We start from the raw sequence: 22872 nt of genomic DNA, 5'->3' as shown, positions 1-22872 counted from the left end.
AAAAAATTGATTTTTATCATTTTTAAACAAGCATTTTAGCATGTGTGGGGTATATCGGAATCGTAGGTGATGTTCTCTTCAAACAGATGGCGCCATATCACAGTCCGCGTTAGCCGCCGATCGTATCAACGACTTTCTCGTTGGATCGTATCGGCCGAAGGGGCATTCCGACTTTTCCACAGCGATGTTTGTTCTCTTGAACAGATGGCGTCACACCACAACCCTCATCACCCGTCACTTAAATAATGGTTTGCAATACTTATTCTTTGTGCTTTTCGAAGAAGGGAAAAAAAAAAGACACTTGAAAAAGTAATTTTATATCAATTTAACTGATGAATTTTTATCTAGTTAAGTAACCCCCACCGATCACTCACCCTCAGACACTACTTGTGCTGTAGTGCTGAGTTATCGCCCTTAGCTTAATCTGACCGTGGAGGCAGCAGACGCACAAAGTGTAAAATATTAACTATATTTAATCTAACTGCTTATAAATTAACTTAAAGCAATACAAACACAAAATTTAAGTCTCCAACTGCTGGTTAAGTATAACAGTTTAGCTGGCTACAACACCAGTGCTCCTAGTAGAAGCTGAAATTATCAGTTGGATAATACAACTTAAGGTATTTTACTAAATTTTACACTTACCAAAACCGTGCCTATTATTCGTCGATCACTTTTCAGGTAACAACAGCTTCTGCGGCAAGGCGAGACGGCGGCAGAAGGAACAGAAGTGTGTGTTTGTGTGATTATGGGAAAACCTTGAGGGCTATCTGCCTAAGGGGAGGGATGCCTTCGTGGAGGACTTTCTAATGGAAACTGGCTCGTATACACAGAAGGAACAGAAAAAGCCTATACTACTAATCACGCCAATTAACAGAAAACTTCTAAGTTTTTGAGATAAATCTTAATTCTAGCCGGAGCGCAACGGAGCCCTTAAAAAAAGGCTCCGGCACTTCGTTTATATAACTAAAGTACAAATTCAGCATAAAATGCTTTGGATCTCGAAAATTTTATTTTAACAATAAATCTATTTTAAAAACCGATTTTAACTCAATCTATGTCTGTCTTTCTCTGGGAAACTAATCATTTGATGGTCAAGAACAGAATAGCCCCCCCCCCTACATGTCAAAGGATTTAACTCTAGGAAGGGCAACGAATTTATGAGACCGGGTTTATAGTTCCCAAAAATAAACTATTGGAAGGCGGACGAAAATTTTCACTTGCACAGAACTGTTTAAAGATTATAACTCGGACTGCGGAGGACATTTCGGAGAACACTTTTTATCCCTATCACATTCTGCTGGAATTGTATCGGCAGGGGTCGTGTTCAGAAATATTGCACTCTTCGTGCTTCGTTTTCACTCTACATGTTTGCGTTAAAATCTCCCATGCTCTTTCGCCCCAAAATTTCTTCATCCATCGACCTCTTTCTCGTGATTACTCTCTCTTGAGCCCTTCCTTCGCCCAAATCATTTCTACCTTCTCCTTAACCCCAGTATAGGTGATATTCCTTCCATAGTATTAGCTTAACGTAACAAGTGTAAATAACAGTTTTCTATATCGTGTTATTATGCATTAATTTGATTATGATTGAAATCTATAAACATGTACACTGAGGAGGGGGAATGACAGTTCTATAGCTGCCATTCTACTGGGCCGATTGACGAAATTCAAATTGCATTTTTCATGGTTCGAAAGCGTGACTTAGGATATATATTAGATTTATATATAGCATTGTTCCAATATAGGTATTTTGACACAAAATCGGACTTCTGAAATGATATGTCATTTTGTTTTCATAATTCGATTTTACGACTCAAATTATGCCTAAATATTAAATTTTGTAAAATTTGGTGCGAAATTTACGGAGAAATTCAAAAGTTTGTCTTCGCGCATTCTTTTCACTTTGCGCCAAGAATAATTCACTTGGCGATTCACTCTTAATTTATGGCAACTCTTTATATTCACTCTTAATTTATAGCAACCTATTTTCCTTTCCTTTTTTTTTCATTGTAGAGGAGCAGAAAAAAAGTCATCGTTCATACATTCAAATAATTTTAACAAAGTGTGTAAACCACATTTGGCATTATTATCGCTTATAACAAATGTGGCAAATTTCAAAAAGCACCAATATGTGAATTCATATATATCTTAGAAAATTTTTGAATAAAAACCCTAATTTTTTTGCAGGTGTGCCTAGAAATACATCTACTTTAAGATGATGTTAAAAATTTTATAGGTTGTAATTCAAAATTTTTTCGAAAAATGTAAAAAAAAAAAAAAAAATTTAAAATACAAATTTTAAAAATAAATCATAAAAAATAGGCGAATTTATTGAGAATGAACCTAAATTTCGAAATGTGAAAGGAAGAATAAAATAAGTTTAATAAAAAAAAGAGATATTAACAAATATAGGCCAATTCAATTAACATTGAGGAGCTAACATTTTGAGAGCTAATTTTTTAAAATCTACGCGTGCGGTTTTTACAAAACTTAGCGGTTTGGCAAAATTTGAGTCGTAGAATCGAGATATGGAAAAAAATTGGCATGCCATGTCAGAAAAAGTCCTATTTTGTGTCAAAATACTTATATTAGAACGATGCTATTTATGAATCTAATATATGTCCTAAATCGCGCTTTTGAGACATGAAAAACGCAAGTTGAAATTCATCAATCAACCTAGTAGAACGGGAGCTATAGAACTGTCCCTTTTTTCTTTTGCGCCGTGTACAATAAAATTTTAAGTTATTTGATAAATACCAGCCTATATAGTGTATTTTTAAGACTGCGAAATCAAATAGGATTATGTGATGTTTGTTAACTCATTGATTTGCAGTTTACGCATTATAATAATAATGACAAATGCTTTGAAAACGTCAAAGACGAATCTTTCTACTGAGATTGAATTTCGTTTCTATTGAATTAATTTTCTTTGAAACAGTAGTTTTACAATTCAGTTCGGTATAATTCCTGATACAACAGAATAGTTTTAGTTTTAAGACATTTTATTGCTACAGCTTTATTCATCACATGTCTCTCGAATCATGATTTGAATTCATTATGTAATCATCTATTTATTATATTTATTTTTAATATTAACATAAAAGCAAAATATTTTTAGTGAGCTACCCAAAATTCTGAGCTGACATATTGGTAGCTCACTGTCGAAGTTTTCACGACCCTTGCCCTAAATAATGCTTATCATAGCCTGAACAGAAAAAGTTTGATTATACATATTTTAGGGCTCTTGAATGACATTCAGGCTTTCAACCGTAACGGCTTTTATCAGTAATAGCAAAATGCTCTTGGCATAGGCGGTAATTAAAAAAAAAATGTAAATATGCTTATAAGTGGCATCAAAATCGGCGAAAATTCTGGATTGTTTGAGCTAATAGAATAATAGAGAAATAATTTAATAATAATTGAGAAGGCGAATGCAAATCTGATTCGATATTTAATATAAAACAGAATTTTAATTAAAATGTCATATTTCGGATTGGTCTCGGTTTTGATTAATTGCAGGGCACATGGAAACCTTAAGCCTTGCAGAAAGGTTGTCTGCATGGAATTTTCTTCAGCGGAAATCGACTCATCTTCACATTATACATATGGAAAATTCCGAGTTCCGACTTCTTTGGTTAAAAGTTACTTTGCGTGAAATCTGCTAATTTTTCTAAAGCAAGGATGTTAAAGATATTATTGCTTTAAACTCAGACAGATGAAAAGAAATTCTTAGAATCCTAATTCATTGTTAAGAGTTTTAAACAAAATCATGGTATATGTTTAGTGAAAGAAATTTTTTTCATTTGCATGATTAAATTACGAAATTCAAAAAATGTTACCGTACACTAATTAAATAATTCATTCTTCCCCTCAATATAAATAACCGTTCCCGAGATGTTACTCTTCACTAATCGCATTTGACATTAAAAAGAAAGAAAATGCGGATGAAAAATAAAGTCTCGTTTTTCAATAAAAGTAAGTATTTTTGTGTCTGTGTGCGTATGTGTGGGGTTATGTGTGTGTGGAAGTGTAATTTATAAAAATGATGTTGTTATTACATTTATTTAACTGTCATAAAGAGTAGACGCTTTTATTATTACTGTTTATGATTTAAAATTGTATTAAGGATTAAAAAGTACATTAAAAAAAGGAGTTCAGGAAGAAGTATTAATAATCATGGTTCGAAATTCATATAGAAAGTTGTAGAGTTGCGCGCCTCCAACTTGTACGCAACCAAGAGGTGACTGGAAAAATGACAGAGTCTTGCTAAGGGTTTAAGTCCCTTTTTATTCAACTTAAGGAGTTACAATTGCGTGCTCTTGACGCTCACAAACTACGCCGACTCGGCGGTAAAATAAAAATAAGAACCTGAAAAGAAAATACTAACAAGACTCTAACTACGAGGCTCTCTAAAAGTAACTAACCTCACCGCGTTTTACAATACCGCTGCTAATTCAGCAAACTTTGAATATCACGTTGAACAATTAACAATTCTCCAAGGCAAGCACACAGGCCGAAACGCGGGGTTCTTCAATTTCTGGCTAACTACCTCCGCGCTCGTGAAGTAAGAACAGCACACCTCGAACTCGTTTCCTTTCTATTTAACTCAGAATACTTCCGCTGATAATTTGAATCCTTGCGCGTTCTACTAAAATTTACATACTCTGGCATTGGCAGTTCCAGGGGAAAGTAAGGCTTGACAGGAAAGATAGTTTAAACTTAAAATAAATGTTAGTTAAAATAAATATAAACCCTACATTTGCCGCTGCCAGAATTTGGAAAACTTGGAAGCAGGTCCTACAAACGACCTGTTGAAAAGTTTCTATAATTCTGAACTAACTCTCGAGAACCTCGTTTACACAAAAAAAAAAAAAAAAAATCTTATGTAACAAATTGTATACTAAATTTCTGTGGATACTTATAAATCTCTCTTCTTACAGCAACTTTTCCTGGACTTCATCAATCAATCTTGTTCTTTTCCTTCCAGCATCTGGAAGGAATAAGTATCAGTATCTTTCTAAATACATTATAATTTACACTTTCTTGACACTGAATAAATTTTTGTTTTTAAACGATTTGTTTTCCTTAGTTATTGCTTAATTCACATTCATTCAATTTTTCAAGCATTAATTTAACTACACCCTGGCTCTCCACCATGTGTGGTGTCAAACGGGAATATTCGTGTTTTAGTCTTACAACACTTCCCCTAACCACCATGATTTGTTTGAATTCAACGACCAAATAGACACACCTTACTCGACATTCTACAACTCGATGAGCTACTTTAACATTCTTAGAAATTCAAGTGTAGGTGGAGAACCCTACAAAACACATTCATTCTAACTTCCCCCTCATTCATCTTTAAATATGCAGGCTTTCGCTCTAAAGCATGACTTTATCTACAATTTACTACTTAAATTTTGACTTCATTGCTTTTAAGCTTCACTTTTAGCATCTACAATTTTATGCTTCTAGAATAAATTCTACTTTTACATAACCTTCAAGTATTTACATACATTTACAAAATTTTAATACATATGCTTTTTACAATTTACCATAAAATGAATAAGAGAAAATAAATTTTTACTTTACTCATTCTTCGCCAAGCTGGCGGCACTGAAACTAAAATTCTTATTAATACAAGAATACGAAGTTATTTTTATCTTCGGCCAAATTTTGGCTTAAAATAACAGAATTAGTCTTTCGACCAACAGAAAATGCTTGTTCTTAGCTTTTATACTTAAAGAAAATAATACTTTTGCCTTAGCTAAATAAAGTAAAACAAAACTAAGTCTCAACCGAGACATATTGACTTTCGTCAAAACATAGAACTTCGTACTTATGCATAACATTTCGGAACAAAAGAAAAAACATTTTATAGAAGATTTTAACTTATCTTTGAGTTTTCGATGATTGAAACTCCGTCATTCTTTTGTGGCAAAATTGTTCCCATGTTATAGGTTTCATGGACGTCAATCTTCTCCTTACTGACCTCCGAGTGTCGTCCACATTAGTTTTTCTTTTGCGTCCTCTGCATGCTGGCCTCTTGGCGGAGTAATCGTCGGGTTGTTGTTTTCGTTTTTCCATTGGACAGCTGGTCTTGACGTTCTCCGGTCTGGAGTCCTTCTTGAATTTCTTCTGTTGTTCCTGGTATTTTCGTTCCTCCTGCTGCCGTTTCAGTTTCCGGAACGGCGGCCTTGCTTGCACCTGACTCTCTGGCCCTGGGAGCGTTCTCCTTGATGTATAATTTCTCCTGCGATACGTTGTAGGTGGTGTTTTCCTCTTTACCACGGTTTCTTTACGCGGTGCATCTGCATTTTTGTTTTTCTTAAATGCTGGAGTTTGAAAGTTTTCATTTTTTCTTTTTGGTACCGTCGTCCAGGTTGTAGAAGGGCTAGGTCTCTCTTCAGTTCTCTGCTTCTTGGGTGGTGGAACAGTTGTTGTTATTTCTGGACTTTCTACTTCGTTTAGACTTGAGTCCTGCAAGAAACTTTTAAGGATTTCAAAATCATTTGGATTATAGTATTTTTTCACCTGGTCGGGACTTGCTTTACAGATCTCCCCTCTCTCGTTCTTAAGATACAATACGACTCCTTTGATTTCCTGAATTACATAGGGGCCTTCAAATTTTGGAGCTAGCTTTGCAGTAAAATTGTCTGGGGCACTTGATAAAGAAAATTTCCGCTTCAATACTTTATCCCCAACTTTAAAATCTGCTTCACGACGTTTTCTATCATAATACACTTTTTGCTTATTTCTTGCCGTATCCGAGCTTTTAAGCGCCTGGTCGTCAATAAGTTTTGCACATCTTTCTGTTTAAACTCTTGCTCTCTTTGTTGCACAAAGAATAATTTATCTAAAGGCGTAATTAACTTTCTGCCTAAAAATAATTCTGCTGGGGTTTTTCCCGTAGTATCGTGATTTGCCGTTCTTAAAGCATAAGCTAATTCATTTATGTAGCCATCCCAGCGCTTGTGATGTGTGCTCACGTAACTGCGAATTATTTTTACGATGTTCACTCTTTCTGCTATGTTTGCCTGTGGTCTATACGGAACCATTTTGATATGGCGTATGCCAAGTCCATTGCATATGTTTTCAAATATTTGACTAATGAATTGTTTTCTGTTATCGCTAATGACTTTTATCGGTGCACCGTACTTTAAAATGTATCTGTGTAAGAATGCATCTGCGACTGTTTTGGCTGACGCGCGTTCAAGTGGAACAATTTCTGTCCATTTTGAAAAATGATCTACTATTACTAAAAGAAAACGATTTTTATTTAACTCGCTCCGGGGGAAGGGACCAAGAATATCTATGCCTAAAATTTCATTCGGAAATGTAGCGCGAATGCTATTTAAGTACCCGGCCGGGCTATGATTAATATCATTTATTAACTGACATTGATTGCAGGACCTAACATACGCAGTTACTATTTTGTATAATTGCTGGAAATATACCGCCTCGCGTACACTTTTTAAAGTCTTTCTGACCCCTAAATGACCTGCTGTTTTCGCGTCGTGTAATTCCTTCAAAATGCTTAATCGAAGCGAGGCTGGGATGACTGGTTTGTACTCAAGATTTTCGTTTGTTGTTTTCGTATAAAATAATAAATTATCTATTATTTCATAGTTTTCTGCTCTATTTCTTATCGCATCGATATCTGTGTGCTCAAAGCTTTCGGGGTCTTTCAAATATGCATAGATATTTCCAAATTCAGCATCAACTTTCAGTTCAGTGATAATCGTATCTCTAGAATCTAAAATTTTTGAAGTCAACACAGCGCATTTAAGTTCATTTCCTTCATCGTCCAGTTTTATACGAGAAAGTTCGTCAGCTACATTGTTTTCCTTACCCGGTTTATATTTTATTCTGAGATTATATTCTTGGAGTTTTAAAGCCCATCTTATTAACCTGGGCGTTAGGTTTTTCCCCGAGTAAAGTCTACCAACAGCCGCATGATCCGAAAAGACTGTTACTGGCGCTTTGCCGAAATAAACTCGAAATTTGTGTACAGCCATTAATACGGCTAATGTTTCTCTCTCTGTAGCTGTATAATTCCTTTGTGTCTGATTCAACGTTTTACTAAAAAATGCCAGAGGATGGCTATTTTGCATAAGAACCGCACCCACCGCATAGTCCGACGCATCTGCTGCAATTTCCAGGTTTTCGTCCCCCTCCGGGAATTTCAAGACAGGGACATTTATGAGCGCTTCTTTTAATCTTTCAAATGCTGTATTTGCTTCCGCTGTCCACGTAAATTTACCTCTCTTTCTTTTGATTACTAAGAGTGGTTCAACAATATTAGCGAAATCTTTTATGAAAGACCGATACTAAGAACATAACCCAAGGAAAGAAGAAAGTTTCTTGGCGGTGTTGGGCGGTGGGAAATTCTTGATGGCTTTTATTTTTGAATCTTGCGTTTCTATACCCTTTTGCGAAATTTTATAACCGAGATATTTAAGTTCTTTAGTTGCGAACTTGCATTTTGAGGCGTTAATTGTAAGACCGGCCTCTTTTAATAATTTAAAAACTTCTTCTAGATCATTAATGTGTTGTTCCAACGTACTACTCGTTATAATTATATCATCTAGATAAATTAAAGTTGATTTTCCTAGGACAGGCTTTAGAACAATGTCCATAGCTCTCTGGAATGTTGATGGGGCCCCACACAACCCAAAGGGCATGCGTAAAAATGCATAAGTGCCCGATTTTGTTATAAACGCGGTTTTATGTATGTCTTCGGGTCTCATAGCTATTTGATAGTAGCCAGACGTTAAGTCCAAAGTAGACATGTATCTTGTCGATTTGATCTGTCTAATAATTTCCTCTATAACCGGCAAAGGGTAAACTGGGAATTTAGTAATACTATTTAGTTTTCTGTAATCGATAGCAAACCTCCAAGCCCTTTCATCCGAAGGAGGAAACTCGTTCTTTTTCGTACATAGTACGACTGGACTCGCGTACTCACTATTTATGGGCGTTATTATTTTATTCTTTAACATCTCCTGAATATGTTCTTCGATAATTAGGTCTTTTTGTTTATCATAACGATACGGTTTAGTCCTACAAGGTTTTTCGGCATTTAATTGAATCTTGTGAGTTACTATCTGGCAGTTTCCTGGTTTTTCTGAAAACAAATGAGAAAAATTACTCACCACTTGCTGTATTGCTTTACTTTCATGGTCATTCAGATGGCTAAGGTCCAATTGAGGTGTCTCCACAGGTTCCACCACCCTCTGGTCCATCTCCAACACCACGGAACTATCTTGAAAATTTAATTTGGCCCTCGCGGCCCTTAAAAAGTCCATACCTAAAATAAGAGAGTGTTGTAGGTCTTTCACCACAAAAATTAATACTTTGAGATTTTCCTCTTTTACCTGTAAGTTTAATGATAATTTCCCGATGCAGTGACATGTTTTTCCTTGCGCCGCTATAATTTCCGTATTTTTGGTTTTAAATAACCGTACCCTATAAAAATTCTTTTTGAAGAATGTTTCGCTCATAAAATTTCCTTCTGCTCCTGTATCGATGAGGGCTTCTACTGGTACATCGCCAACCAGGACTTGTATAATTGGTAGCTGTGAGTTTTTTACGATGACCGTATTTAAATGTCTTTTTGAGGGTTTTTTTAAAACTTCCGGGGTCTGGACCCTCCCTTTCACAGGCCCCTCTACTCGTTTAAAGCTTTCCTTTCAATTTGTGCCTTCTGGGTACGCGGATGTTTATTTTCGAATTTTCTTTTTGGGCCTTGACCTTCGAGGTTCGATGAGTTAGCTTGATAGCTCTTTTCCCCATAAGAGCGATTTGCATTTCTGGTTTCCTCATTTGAAAATTTCCTTCGGGTACTTTGAGAATACGTTGACCCTCTAGCTTTTTCCGCTATTCTGCGATTTTGAAACTTGACCGCCAATTCGAAGAGCTCCTGCAATGTGCTTGCGTTTCTAATTTCGAAGTAGTCTTGAACAGCGGGTAACAATCTTGGTAAGATTATTTCAATAATCTCCGCGTCGGGTTTCTTCCCATACAGCATATTCGTCAGCTTAATTTTTCGTAGAATAAAGTCCGTCAACTCTTCTATATCCCGTTGATAGAAACTATATAGTTCGGCTTCCGGCCTTGCTCGATCTTTCACTATGGGGAAGGCCTTTACTAACGATTTTTTGAAATTTTCAAATGTATATGTCTGGCTTCCAAATTCCCCTAATAAAAATTTGCCTATATTCTTCCACCATAGCGCGGCCTGTCCTTTTAGTGGAGATGTGGCGATGGCAACTTTTTGTCTTTCAGGCACAGGTTAGAGCTGAAAGTGATTTTCTAGGCCTTCTAGAAATATCGCCACCGAATTTTTTCCGTCGAAATTGACGTTTGGCTTGATTGACGCTCTCAAAGTCTGGACCAGGTATCCAAATCCTTCCAATTGGCTTGCCATTTCTTGGTGTTGTCCAGCGGCTTCCATCCGATTTTCGGCCATTTCAGTTCGATAAGTGTTCGGGCGCCTATGTAGAGTAGCGCGCCTTCAACTTGCACGCAACCAAGAGGTGACTGGAAAAATGACAGAGTCTTGCTAAGGGTTTAAGTCCCTTTTTATTCAACTTAAGAAGTTACAATTGCGTGCTCTTGACGCTCACAAACTACGCCGACTCGGCGGTAAAATAAAAAATAAGAACCTGAAAAGAAAATACTAACAAGACTCTAACTACGAGGCTCTCTAAAAGTAACTAACCTCACCGCGTTTTACAATACCGCTGCTAATTCAGCAAACTTTGAATATCACGTTGAACAATTAACTATTCTCCAAGGCAAGCACACAGGCCGAAACGCGGGGTTCTTCAATTTCTGGCTAACTACCTCCGCGCTCGTGAAGTAAGAACAGCACACCTCGAACTCGTTTCCTTTCTATTTAACTCAGAATACTTCCGCTGATAATTTGAATCCTTGCGCGTTCTACTAAAATTTACATACTCTGGCATTGGCAGTTCCAGGGGAAAGTAAGGCTTGACAGGAAAGATAGTTTAAACTTAAAATAAATGTTAGTTAAAATAAATGTAAACCCTGCAAAGTAACTGATTGATAATTGTAGATATAGCTAGCGATGTGAAAATACAGAGAGATGAAGGATGAAAGGGCAAACAGAGATAGAGAAAAATTCCCATTCCCTTATGTCCTAAGAGCGCACCAACGGCCGAGTGGAAACTTCGCTGAGCATTGGTAGTTCTACCTGTGTTCGATTCCAGATGAACGGGCAGGCTGCATGGATATTTTTGTGGTTCTCCACATGTGTAATGTGCTAATGAACTAAGCTATTTCTTAGATTTTTTATGAAATTGTTGTTCCACCAGCAGCGCCAAATACGATGAGATATTTTATTTTGTTTTTATCTATTCATCATAAATTCAGTAATTTTTTAAATTATTGTTTATCTCGGTACGTTTTATTGAACCTCAATTTTAATTATTTATTATTTTAATTATTAATGTTTACTTTAATTGTTAACTTTATTTGCTTATTTTTACTTTATTTATTTTATTTTTATATTTATTTATTGTTTGTATGTTTTCTGACGGCCTTCCTTAAGGCTCCGGCACTTCTGATTTTAGAAATTAGCCCTGAAAGCAGCAAAATTAGATTAAAACTAACTACTGCCTGGAATAAGGCTCCAATTTTCACTCTTTGTTGACCTAAAAATAGAGAAACAAAAACAAGAAGAAAAGTCACATCGTAATTTTTCTTGCAAAAAAAAATTCCACTATACGTTTTCCACTTTGGTACGCTTTATAAATCCTAGCAAAGCGTATCACGTGTTATAAATACGTGCAGGGCTTAATTTCTAAGATTAGAAGTGCCGAAGCCCTATGGAAGACTGTCAACAAAGAGGAACAAGAGTAAATAAATAAATAAAATGACTATTAAACTCATTAATAATTTTAAAATTAAAGAGTTAATTATTATCAAATTAATTGATAGCTATTTAATTAATGTTTATAAATTGTTATGTAATCAATAATTATTAAATAATTAATTAATTATAATTTAATTGTAATTATTAGATAATTAATTATTTTTTATTGAAATAATTAAAGATTAAAGTAATTAAATAATTAAAATAAAATAAAATGTAAAGAGATAAGTTGAAATTTAATACGCGGTTTTTAATATAATTTTATTGTTAAAATAAAATTTTCAAGATAAAATTTCTACTGAAATTGTTATTCAGTTACATAAAAGAAGTGCCGCAGTCTTCTTATTCAGGACTCCGTTCCGGCTAGAATTATGATTTATTACAGAAACTAAGAAGCACCAGAGCCGAGACCCGGTGGGCTCTAGCCCAATTTAAGCTCTGATCGTAGAGGGGGAGTTCTTTTATCATCACAAAAAATTAAATATACTTAAATTATAGCTGATGAAAATTCCAGAATTAGGGTATAAGTGGGTGGAAACAAAAAATGAGGGGAATCTTGGTGAGAAAGAACGTTCTCTTTGACCGCGGCTCTCTGCTGATACAATTATAGCCATCAAGCAGATGTCTGTCCGGGGTAAAATGAGTCCTGAATCTGACTTCTAAGGATGAATGTAAAATTGTTAGTTACGCTTCCCTCCATTAGTGGATACTGTGGGAAGACGATGTACAGGACTTGCTTGAGCAGTTTATCTCAGTATTTCCCTCTTATTGTATTCGCTGTCACTTAACGCACATTTAAGAACACAAATTTTCCTTCCTGCGAGGATAACTAACTGTAAGCATCGATAACAATACACTAGATACGATGGCATGGCGAGAAATTTACGCGTTCCTAAGCAAACTTATCCAAATTTATTGCTTTTCTTAAAGGGAAAGGTTTTCGCATGCGAGTGAGGGGACTGTTAGAACACTTTGCATTTCACTATCTTGTCAGTAGATGGCTGCACCAGTCCAATACATTGGATTTGAACTTAGCATTTCAGTGGCCTGGTGATAGCCCAGACATTGGTAAAAAAATCAATTTAAATTATGAAAGAAAAGTGTAATAATTATTTGTCATTGCTAATAACTGTAATAATGTGCATTTAATTTTTTAAAATTAAGTGTGTGAATTTTCAGAACATTTTTGTTTTGCTGTGTTATTGTTTTTAAATTTTCATATGTAACTGTAACATTGACTAAAGAGTTTGATGACCATGTGTTTTTTCCCACGTACGATGGAGGCAGGATCTTGGAAGAGCTCCTGAATTTTCAAAGGTGTTTTCCGGAAAATCTTCATTTATTTCAGAAAATTTTCGCGAATATCCTCTGCATTGTCTCTTTCTCAAAGCTGGGAGTTCTCCTGTACCTGGGGGTCTTGTCTTCTTTGCAATCTTTTGCAGCACTAAGACGGAGCGTTCAGATAAGTAGAACTTCTTTTCTCTAAGCTAAATCAAATATCTGTCACTAAAGTACCTTTAAATTCATTCATTTATTATGATCATTATTATTATTATGCTCATTTTATTATGTTTTGGCATTAAATACTTAGTAATTGCTTTAAATCATGTGGTTCTTTTTTGGTTACCATCTCGTAGGGACGCTATCCTTATCAGTAGCCCTTATCAGTAGTGTTAGCCCTACCCATTGGGGCCCCTTTGAGGAATTTTTCGAGAGCTAAAAACACGATCTCGGGCCTCAATGAATGTATGGAGTTGTAGTTTTTGCTCCTTTAATCTATATTTCCTATCTATTTAAATTAAAAGCATATATTAATACAGTGCGCCTCAAATTGATAAAATAGTACACATATAATAAATTATGACCATTAACTTAATAAATAAATAAAATGCTTATTTTTAAAAAAAATATTAATTAATAATAATAATAAAAAAAACTCCGTAATTTATTTACTTATTTATTTTTGCTGATATGTTCTCGCCTTGTTTTGGATTTATGATTTTATCTGATGGTGTTTTCTGAATATATAAATATGTTGGAAACCGCAATAGATGATGTTACTTAGTTTAATGTATAACTTTGCATGATATTATATGTATCTTGATCTTATGTGTCTTCTGTTACTGTGTCTCAAGGTAGAGGCTAATATTGGTTTCCATGTAAAAAAATAAAAGTTTAAATTTAAAAAATTTTAAATTTTAGTTTCCTTGTTATAGCAAAAGTTAGCTTCTAAACTTGACTTATACTGTTATGTGACTGGACCCCCAAAATTTATTATTTTATTATTAATTTTCCCCATCTTTACCTCTATTCAGCTTTACAAAACACACTCATTACACACACCTGGAAGACTGTATTTAATGTAAATGATAACAACTTTGACTACACTCATAAACACAATCGTTTTTTTTTTTTTTTTTTTTTTTTTTTTTTTTTTTTTTTTAACAAAATTCTCTTATTTCCTTTCCTTTTCTTTCTATAGGCCCTTTTTTTTTTAATTATAAATAAATTTTTTTTTCCTCTCCATTACTTTTGGGCCATTTATTTTTTACTTTATTTTGTCCCATCTTTTCTTTCTGGCCTTTCGAACTCGTATAAAATATACGAAGTTCCTTTTTACTCTCCTCTGAAATACGAAATTGCCCCCCTTTCTATATACCTTTCCTTCGCACCTATGCTTGATTTTTCGCCCATCGGTGCAGAAAGACTTAGCGGGTGCAACAAAAGACATCTGTCTACCAAGGAGGTTAGAATAGAAGGAGGGAAGGTTCAACTCAAACGGTGAAGCTTGGCGGCCATGTTACTGTTATCACTGTGACTTGTGCAAGGAAGTCTGTAATTGTAACATTTTTCCCCCTTTTCTTTTTGAAGCATGTCAGCTTATATTGCATATGGATGCACAAATAGATTTTCAAAAAATATTCCTGGGATTACTGTTTACTCGTAAGTATTGATTTTCTTTTTTGTGTGTGTGTGTGTAATTTCATAAATATGTTAAAAAATATCACAATGTCATGTTGTTTTCTTTCCAGATGTGAAAAAAAAAGACTTAATAATAATCGAAACATGTTAAATACATTTTAATGTTTTTGCTTACAGCTGGTATCTTCGTTCCCTAACATACAATGATATGTGCTAGTAATTAAACTGTATGATTTGAACGCTTAGGTAAATAGTTTCATAATTTTCATGAAAAGTAAGAAATCAATTGTTACTATTTTTATGAATTGTAAAAGTGTTAAATAAAGCAACGCTTTCTTTATGCATTAATTATTATTCATTTTTAAGTTTTGTGAACTGTTACGAATATAATTTGTGCATTTGATCGAGATAAACTGTTCAGTTGTTAAAATGTTTTTGCATAAGCTTACAAATTTCTGGGCAGTATTGCGATAAACGTAAGTAAAATATTTACACAAGTGAACACGTGGAAAGATATATCCAAAAATTTATATAGGTACATTTCTGTAATTCAGCTTAATTCAGGGTAATTTCTTTGAGATTTATAAATATGAAACGCGCATAAACTGAAATCATTGAATTCACATAAATCTGGTTTATTTTATTAATATTTATTTGCTTGTTGATATAAGGTTGTTGGTTGTGAAAAAAATCTATTTAAAACATTCATTTAAAAAAGCAACATGTTACCACTTTTTTAGATAATTATCTGCTATTAATTTCAGGTAAAAATTATTCTAAGTGATTCTTTAATAAATTGTAATAATATTGCGAATAAATCAGAAATATCACTTCTTAAAGAAACAATTGGAAAGTATACCCAACAAGTTGATAATAAAACCTATACAAATTCTTGAAGTTATGCAGAAACATCATTTAGATTTCGAACTATTTCTTAATGATTTTCTGTACTTAGTAAATTACGGATATCATCTTTATAACTTTAAAACAAAAAACTAACAATAGCGAAGCATTTCATTATAAATTTAAGATATGTTTACTGGAAAATCCCTGCATTTAACAGCTGAGAAACACGTACGTTTCACTACCGTATGGCAAATGTTTTGAAGTTACAAACATGGACGCCGCTTGTTCCGTGGAGCTTCATTCCCCGATAGTGGAGGAAACTGCGAACCCTCCCTCCTTCTATTCTAACCTCCTTGCTGTCTACTTTGTCTGTCTGTCTGTCTGTGTTTTTTCGTTCACGACATGTGTTGGTGTTGGGTGTGCTGAAGGTGGACGTCTGTAATTTTTTTTCTGTATAAGTTTTTAGTGCTGTTCATGATTATGAATAAAAGTTTGCAATGAGTTGAACTAATATCTTCAAATCCAATGTATTGGACTGGTGCAGCCATCTACTGACAAGATAGTGAAATGCAAAGTGTTCTAACAGGACTTTACTTGAACGTCTCACGTTCTCATGAGTTCGTATTTCTAGGGAAATAGAGTATTGCAAAGTCTGCTTATTGTTAAACTAAAACGTTAGGAACTCTAAATTTTTCCCCTTTAAATTGTGGTTCAGTTTTATAAAGAGAAGTACCGGAGCTCATCTTATTTAGGGTTCCGGCTAAAATTGTAATTTATCTTAAAAATTGAGAAGCACCGGAGCCGGGCTCAGGTGGGCTTCAGCGCAATTTAAGCACTGAATACGTGCTTATACTGTGTAATAATTAATTCAACACCCACCACAATCATTATTAGTGGGAAACCAAAGATTCCTCTCTTTTTTTAAGTGCTATGAATCATAAGGAGGACACCCAGAAATATATTTTTGCACAAGGGTACATGAGTTCTACTTACGACGTTGGTAACATGAAAGAATGCACTTAGTATTCATGCGGATTGCATTAACCATATTAGGATTATTCAATGCGATATTCAATAGATGGCGCCATCAGTCAACCTTGGAAAATGACACTCCCATGAAATGATTTTTTAAAAATCATTACTCCTCGGTAAAAATACAAAATTTTTATTATCGTTATGTAATCCAAGATTTTTTAAGCAATAAATAATTCATAGCTGTTTAATTATTATTTAAACCTGTATACCAAACTTCTTTTATTTAGTAACCCTCTCTTTCTGTTTTCTTTTTAGCATTACTCATTTGCAGTTTGGGCTCAGATAGGATATGTTTTTTAAGTTAAATGTATTATGAATGAGGGCAAAACTTGCTTTCATCTTTGGTGTTTTAATTTTCTTAAATAATCAGTAAGTAGTATTCCGAATTATCTCAAGTATTTTAATTTTTAAATATAAAACGTATTATAAAGAAAATCGATTTAATCATTATTCTTCATTCTTGTATGATGAAAAGTATTATTTATTTATTCATTTATTTTTCCCATGTTGAGAAATATGATATTAATCTGTGATGCGAATCATACGTTTTTAGATAAATTTTACCATTGCAAAGACGCAGGAAATACATCTCCAATTTAACCTGGGATCACGACTGCATTTTTCGCCCGAACCTCTTGCTCATAGGACTGATGGACAGTGGTTGTTGATGTTCGATCTTAGTCCAAGAATTGCGAATTTCGAACAGCTGACGATATTCACTTCAAATACGCACCATCATTTGTTCACTATCATCATTCTCAAGGGTGTTTCGCCATAAAATTTTCCACGACCAATATTCGAAACATAGAGACCGTCATAAGGGTGCCTCAGCATACAGGTGTCTGCACCCTTATGCAGATCAGTTTCTTTTACTTGAAAAAATTTCATCCCTCTCAAAATCCATGTTTTAAATAGTGACGAGCTTTAAGTAAAGTATCAACATCCAGCTGATCATTTAGGAACAAAATCTGATTTGTCATTTCAATAAATAGAAAGGTATGTAATACGAAATTTCGGGTCATATTTTATTAGGTATAATTGACTATACGTAAAAACTGGTTTTTCTACATTTATACCCACTTAATCAAATGTTTTGCCCCTTATGTTTTTTATTAAAAATTTTATTTTGTTAGGCAGTTGAATAACATAATTAGTTTCAATTAAAAATGTTAATTATTATAATACATTTACGATAAACACTTTGAAACGAATGCCATAATTTAATTCTATACTATCAACAACGATATTTATGTATCAGTAAACAATGCTCGTCAGTTTTCGGAATTAGAGTTGTAAAGTAATTACCGTGCTTTCAACAACAGTGCAAGAGAATAACAAGTGCTGCTTTTTTTTTTTTTTTTTTTTTTTTCTTTCTTGGTAACAACCTTGCTTGCATTACAAGAGTTTTAAGTCCTGCTGCAGATGAAATTCTTTTACAAAAATCATTCTCTTTTGTGGCTTAGTATAAATAATTATCATAAGCAGATCAAAATTTGGGATTTTGGTCAATCTAAAAAATTTAAATGGAGACACAATTGGAAAGAATGCTGCAGATTTGAGTAAAATGCATAACTTTAGTGAAGAATGTCTTCATTTTAAACATACATAGTTATTTGAAAATAAACTGAATATATCAATTGCAGAACTGAGTTTAAGGACAATAACTCAAAAATGAAGTCGACATTTTCTAATGTGGACACAGCAATGCGCACTCTTTTAAATCATGATTGCCACTACCAATTGTAGTGGTTTTTTAAGCACTGAAAATAATAATTTATTTATGCCCTTCTTTCGCACACAGCCACATTAAATGATTTGAGTATTTCATTTCTGGAGAGTGACTTATTAAATAGCTTAAATACGTATGATATTATTGATCAATTTGCCAAAGACAAAGCTAGAAAAATAAACATATAAGTTTACTTTTGTTTTTGACTTGTATAGTTTTTTAAATTTTGTATAAATTTTTTGTCTTTATTTTGTGTTATGGTAATAAATTGACTTTTTTCCGAAACTTTTGTAAAATGTTGCCTGTCAGATCACTCCTGTTACCCCGCTCGTGTATTTTGTTACAAAGAGGAGTGCATTATTATTAGTATCCCATGGGCACTGAATATTTTAGGACGGTGTTGATTTTATGTGAAATGTCATTAACCTTTCCTGTTACACAGGTTAAAATATTCTGTAAATAATGTTTTCCTGTTCAACTCTTTTTACTGGTCTTGTTAGATTACTATTTACTTCTAATTGAGTTTTTCCACAACACTGTAATTAAACTGAAAATTTGTTGTGAAACTATTCAAATATTTAAGACACAAGAACACGCCGAATAAATACTAATTCAGAAGTCAAACAACAAAAATTGTTGTTTGACTTCTGAATTAGTATTCAAATATTTGTTTAATTTATCCAAGTTAAATTTTAGAAACATTAGTAGCTTTCAGTAAGCATAAAATAAGCAATTATTAAAAAGTATCTAAGCTATTACACAATAAATGATATTTTTGTCTCATTTACATATATCTTTTTCAAGGCTTTTATTTTCTTTTCTAGATAGCTGCACCATCCCCATGTCCCCCTACATTTAAATACTAACCTCATTATATCTCACCCATACTATCAATAAACTTAGTAAGAATATTAAACAAAAAATAAAAATAGTTTTTAAACCATTAACCAGAAATTTATTGCACTTGCATCAAAATTAAGTAAATTCAAAACATAGAATTAAGCAGATTCATTAGAGAGGAAAATATAAAATTAAGCAAGCCATTATATAGGATTCCGAAAATTATTTAAATTGCTGACATTTTTTTCAAATTTCCTTCTAGCTTTAAGAAATGATAATTAACAGGCTAATGAATTCAAATATATCCTTTAATAATGTATAAAATTAACCTTCTTCAAAATGTTTTATTTTGTAAAAAAAAGTAGTATTTATTGCTTGTAAAAATATTAACTCTAAGTTAACATAAAATTAATTTTAAGTAATTTAAAATTAGATAATTAAAAATCACTCAGACTTCCATTCAGATAAACATAATTCAACAATTTATAAAATATTTAATGTATACAGTCAAAAGTCGTTAATTCGGACACCCATAATCCAGAATGATCTATAATTCGGACCTCAAAGCTACAAACTTTCTGCGCATGCGTCGTGTAATAGGCGTTTACGTGTGCGCGTAAGACCTTTACGGCTGCGAATATGCGTGTGCGCATGCGCATAAAACTTTTACGCATGCGCGTTTAATGTATAACGGACGGTATAAGCTAAGCTAAAATTATCTAATTCAGTTAATGTTGCAGATTGTGTTGTTCCTTAATCTTCGAATTGGATCCGGCTTATTATTTTTTGCAGACTGTTAGAGCAATTTTATAAAAGTAAGCTTGAACTTTCGATTATATCAAATAGAATTTCCGATATATATTTACTAATATGTAAAGGATCTAAAGCGAAAGTATATTCCGAAATCTGTTTATCAATTTCACGCTGCTCGGCAGGGGGAACGTCGCGGCGCGCAATGAATTGGAAGTTGATCTGTCAGCACTATCCTTTTCTTCAGGGCAGATGTTTTTATTTTATTTGGCTTATAATTCCTTACTAAATATAGTATTTCATCTCGATGTACTCCGTCTTTGATATGATTTAAAACAAGTTCCTCGTCATTATAATTCGTTTCCGATAGTGACACAGAGGTTATTGAAAACGAAAAAATTTCGATTGACAAATTAGTCGGTATTCTCGACACAGCAATTATAGGATTTGAATAGCGGAACTTTGTAACTAAACAAAAAATTATGTCTGTTTAATAGAATTAAAGAGAAAGTACTATCACATGAAACGAAGCAACTTAAACAACTTACATTGAAAGAAATGTTTAATAAAGTAAACAAATAAATACAGTCAAAAGTCGTTAATCCGGACTCGTCGGGACTTCGGCGATTCCGGATTATAGATCATCAGTTTAAATCTCGTAAGATGGCATGCAGAAATTCTAAAATTAAAAATATGAAACTGTAATTTATGAAATAAAGAACAATTATGATCTAAAGGGTATCAAAATTTACAAAAAAAAAAAAAAAAAAAAAAGCTTAATATTTATTTGTTTACTTTATTAAACATTTCTTTCAATGTAAGTTGTTTAAGTTGCTTCATTTTATGTGATAATACTTTCTCTTTAATTCTCTAAACAGACATAATTTCTCGTTCAGTTACAAAGTTCCACTGTTCAAGTCCCGTTAATTGCTGTGCCGAGAATACCGACTAACTTGTCAATCGAAATTTTTTCGTTTTCACTAACCTCTCTGTCACATTCTTCATGTCTTTATCCATTTTTTGCAGCAATTCCACTTTTTGTTTGTTGGACATCGAAACATACTTTCGTTTTGTAGATCCTTTGGAAGTTCCAGCATAGGAAATTCTATTTGACATAATCGAAAGTTCAAGTTTACTTTTATAAAATTGCTCTTACAATCAGCAAAAAATAATAAGCGGGATCCAATTCGAAGATTAAGGAACAACGCAATCATTAACATTAACTGAAATAGATAATTAGATAATTTTAGCTTACACCGTCCGTTATACATTAAACGCGCAGGCGAAAACGTATTCTGCACTTGCGCACACGCATATGCGCAGTAGTCAAGGTCTTACGCGCACGCGCAAAACGGTTGTGTGCATGCGCAGAAAGTTTTTAGCTTTGAGGTCCGGATTATAGATCATTCTGGATTATGGGTGTCCGAATTAACGACTTTTGACTGTATTAAGCTTTTTCTTTTTGTAAATTTTGATACCCTTTAGATCATAATTGTTCTTTATTTCATAAATTAGTTTTATATTTTTAATTTTAATTTCTGCATGCTATCTTACCAGATTTAAACTGATGATCTATACTCCGGAATCGCCGAAGTCCCGACGAGTCCGGATTAACGACTTTTGACTGTATGGCCCACTAAAAAGTGAAGAAATTTAAACATATTTATTTAAAGTACCTCACACTCACTATATCTTGCATTATTTTATGCCCAAAGTAAATTATAGATAGCTATTTTCAACACAAAGACGCCGATGCACAGAGAATTTTAAAATAGAAAAAAAGTACAAGCTATACAAACGGAAAGGAAAATATAATTTTATGTATAAAAAAGATGCAACTACAAAAGCTTAACCTGTTAGTGTTTGATGATTCAGTTCTTTCTAAACATCCAAGGAAAAAAGAGAGAAAAATTTTTTGAGAATGTTAGTGGTGCTCAAAGCATCCCTTTGTAAAAACATATTGGTGGAGGCTCAGTAACGGAAAATGATTCCATAGCGATATTTGGGCTGCGTTTTCTACTTTCTGACCTTAAACTGGGGAAGGGGATCATGTCCACTCCTTCTATTTAATTCAGTGTTTTCTACAGATGCAAATAAAAACTGATCATAATGAAAAAACTGCACATATTAGTTTGGTCATTTTCATATCATTTTGGTCTAATCTAATCAAGATCCAGAACCAAAATGAATTTGAAATACTAACAGCAGGATTGCCTAAAATAATAGTACACTTATATGCGTAAGCTAAGGAAACAGGTGTTTGATGAGGGAATTAAAAAGGATTAAGATGATTTCATATGATTACAGGCAAAGCTCGCTGAGTGAGAAAGAATAAGTTTGACAATTCAGCCAGAGTTCCAAAGGCTATGAAACTTCTGGAACTGACAAAATTAAATCCTTTTGTCAACATATTACACAAACAAGATTTTGAAGTGAAGTTATAAATACCCTTTTATTTTCTGATTATATAAATTTTCTTTATATCCTGTTCAGTAAATTTTGAAATTATTTTTGTATATTGTATTTTCTTAGTGCCAAATTTATAATTGAAGAAACTATAATAACTAGATACACCCTTAGAATAAGTATAATTATTTTTTAATTGTATTGATATGTTCTTTTTGGGATAAACAACATTTGAATACTTATAAAATTATATTAATTTAAGTAAAGAAGCAATTAATTAGGCTGATTTCAAGAAACAGTCTGTGTGTTTAATAAGTACGCTAAGTAATCATAGAATATAGGATACATAATGTCTTGCATAATATGCAATGTTAAATATAATTTATCTTCCTTTTATCAGACATTAGAAAGCAGAAAAAAAAAAAAAAAAAAAAAAAAAAAA

This window comes from Stegodyphus dumicola, chromosome X1, assembly GCF_044657685.1.
Source record: "Stegodyphus dumicola isolate Sdum_Otavi_A_Nest chromosome X1, ASM4465768v1".
Lineage (NCBI taxonomy): Eukaryota > Metazoa > Arthropoda > Arachnida > Araneae > Eresidae > Stegodyphus > Stegodyphus dumicola.
Note: the sequence above shows the minus strand (reverse complement) of the source record.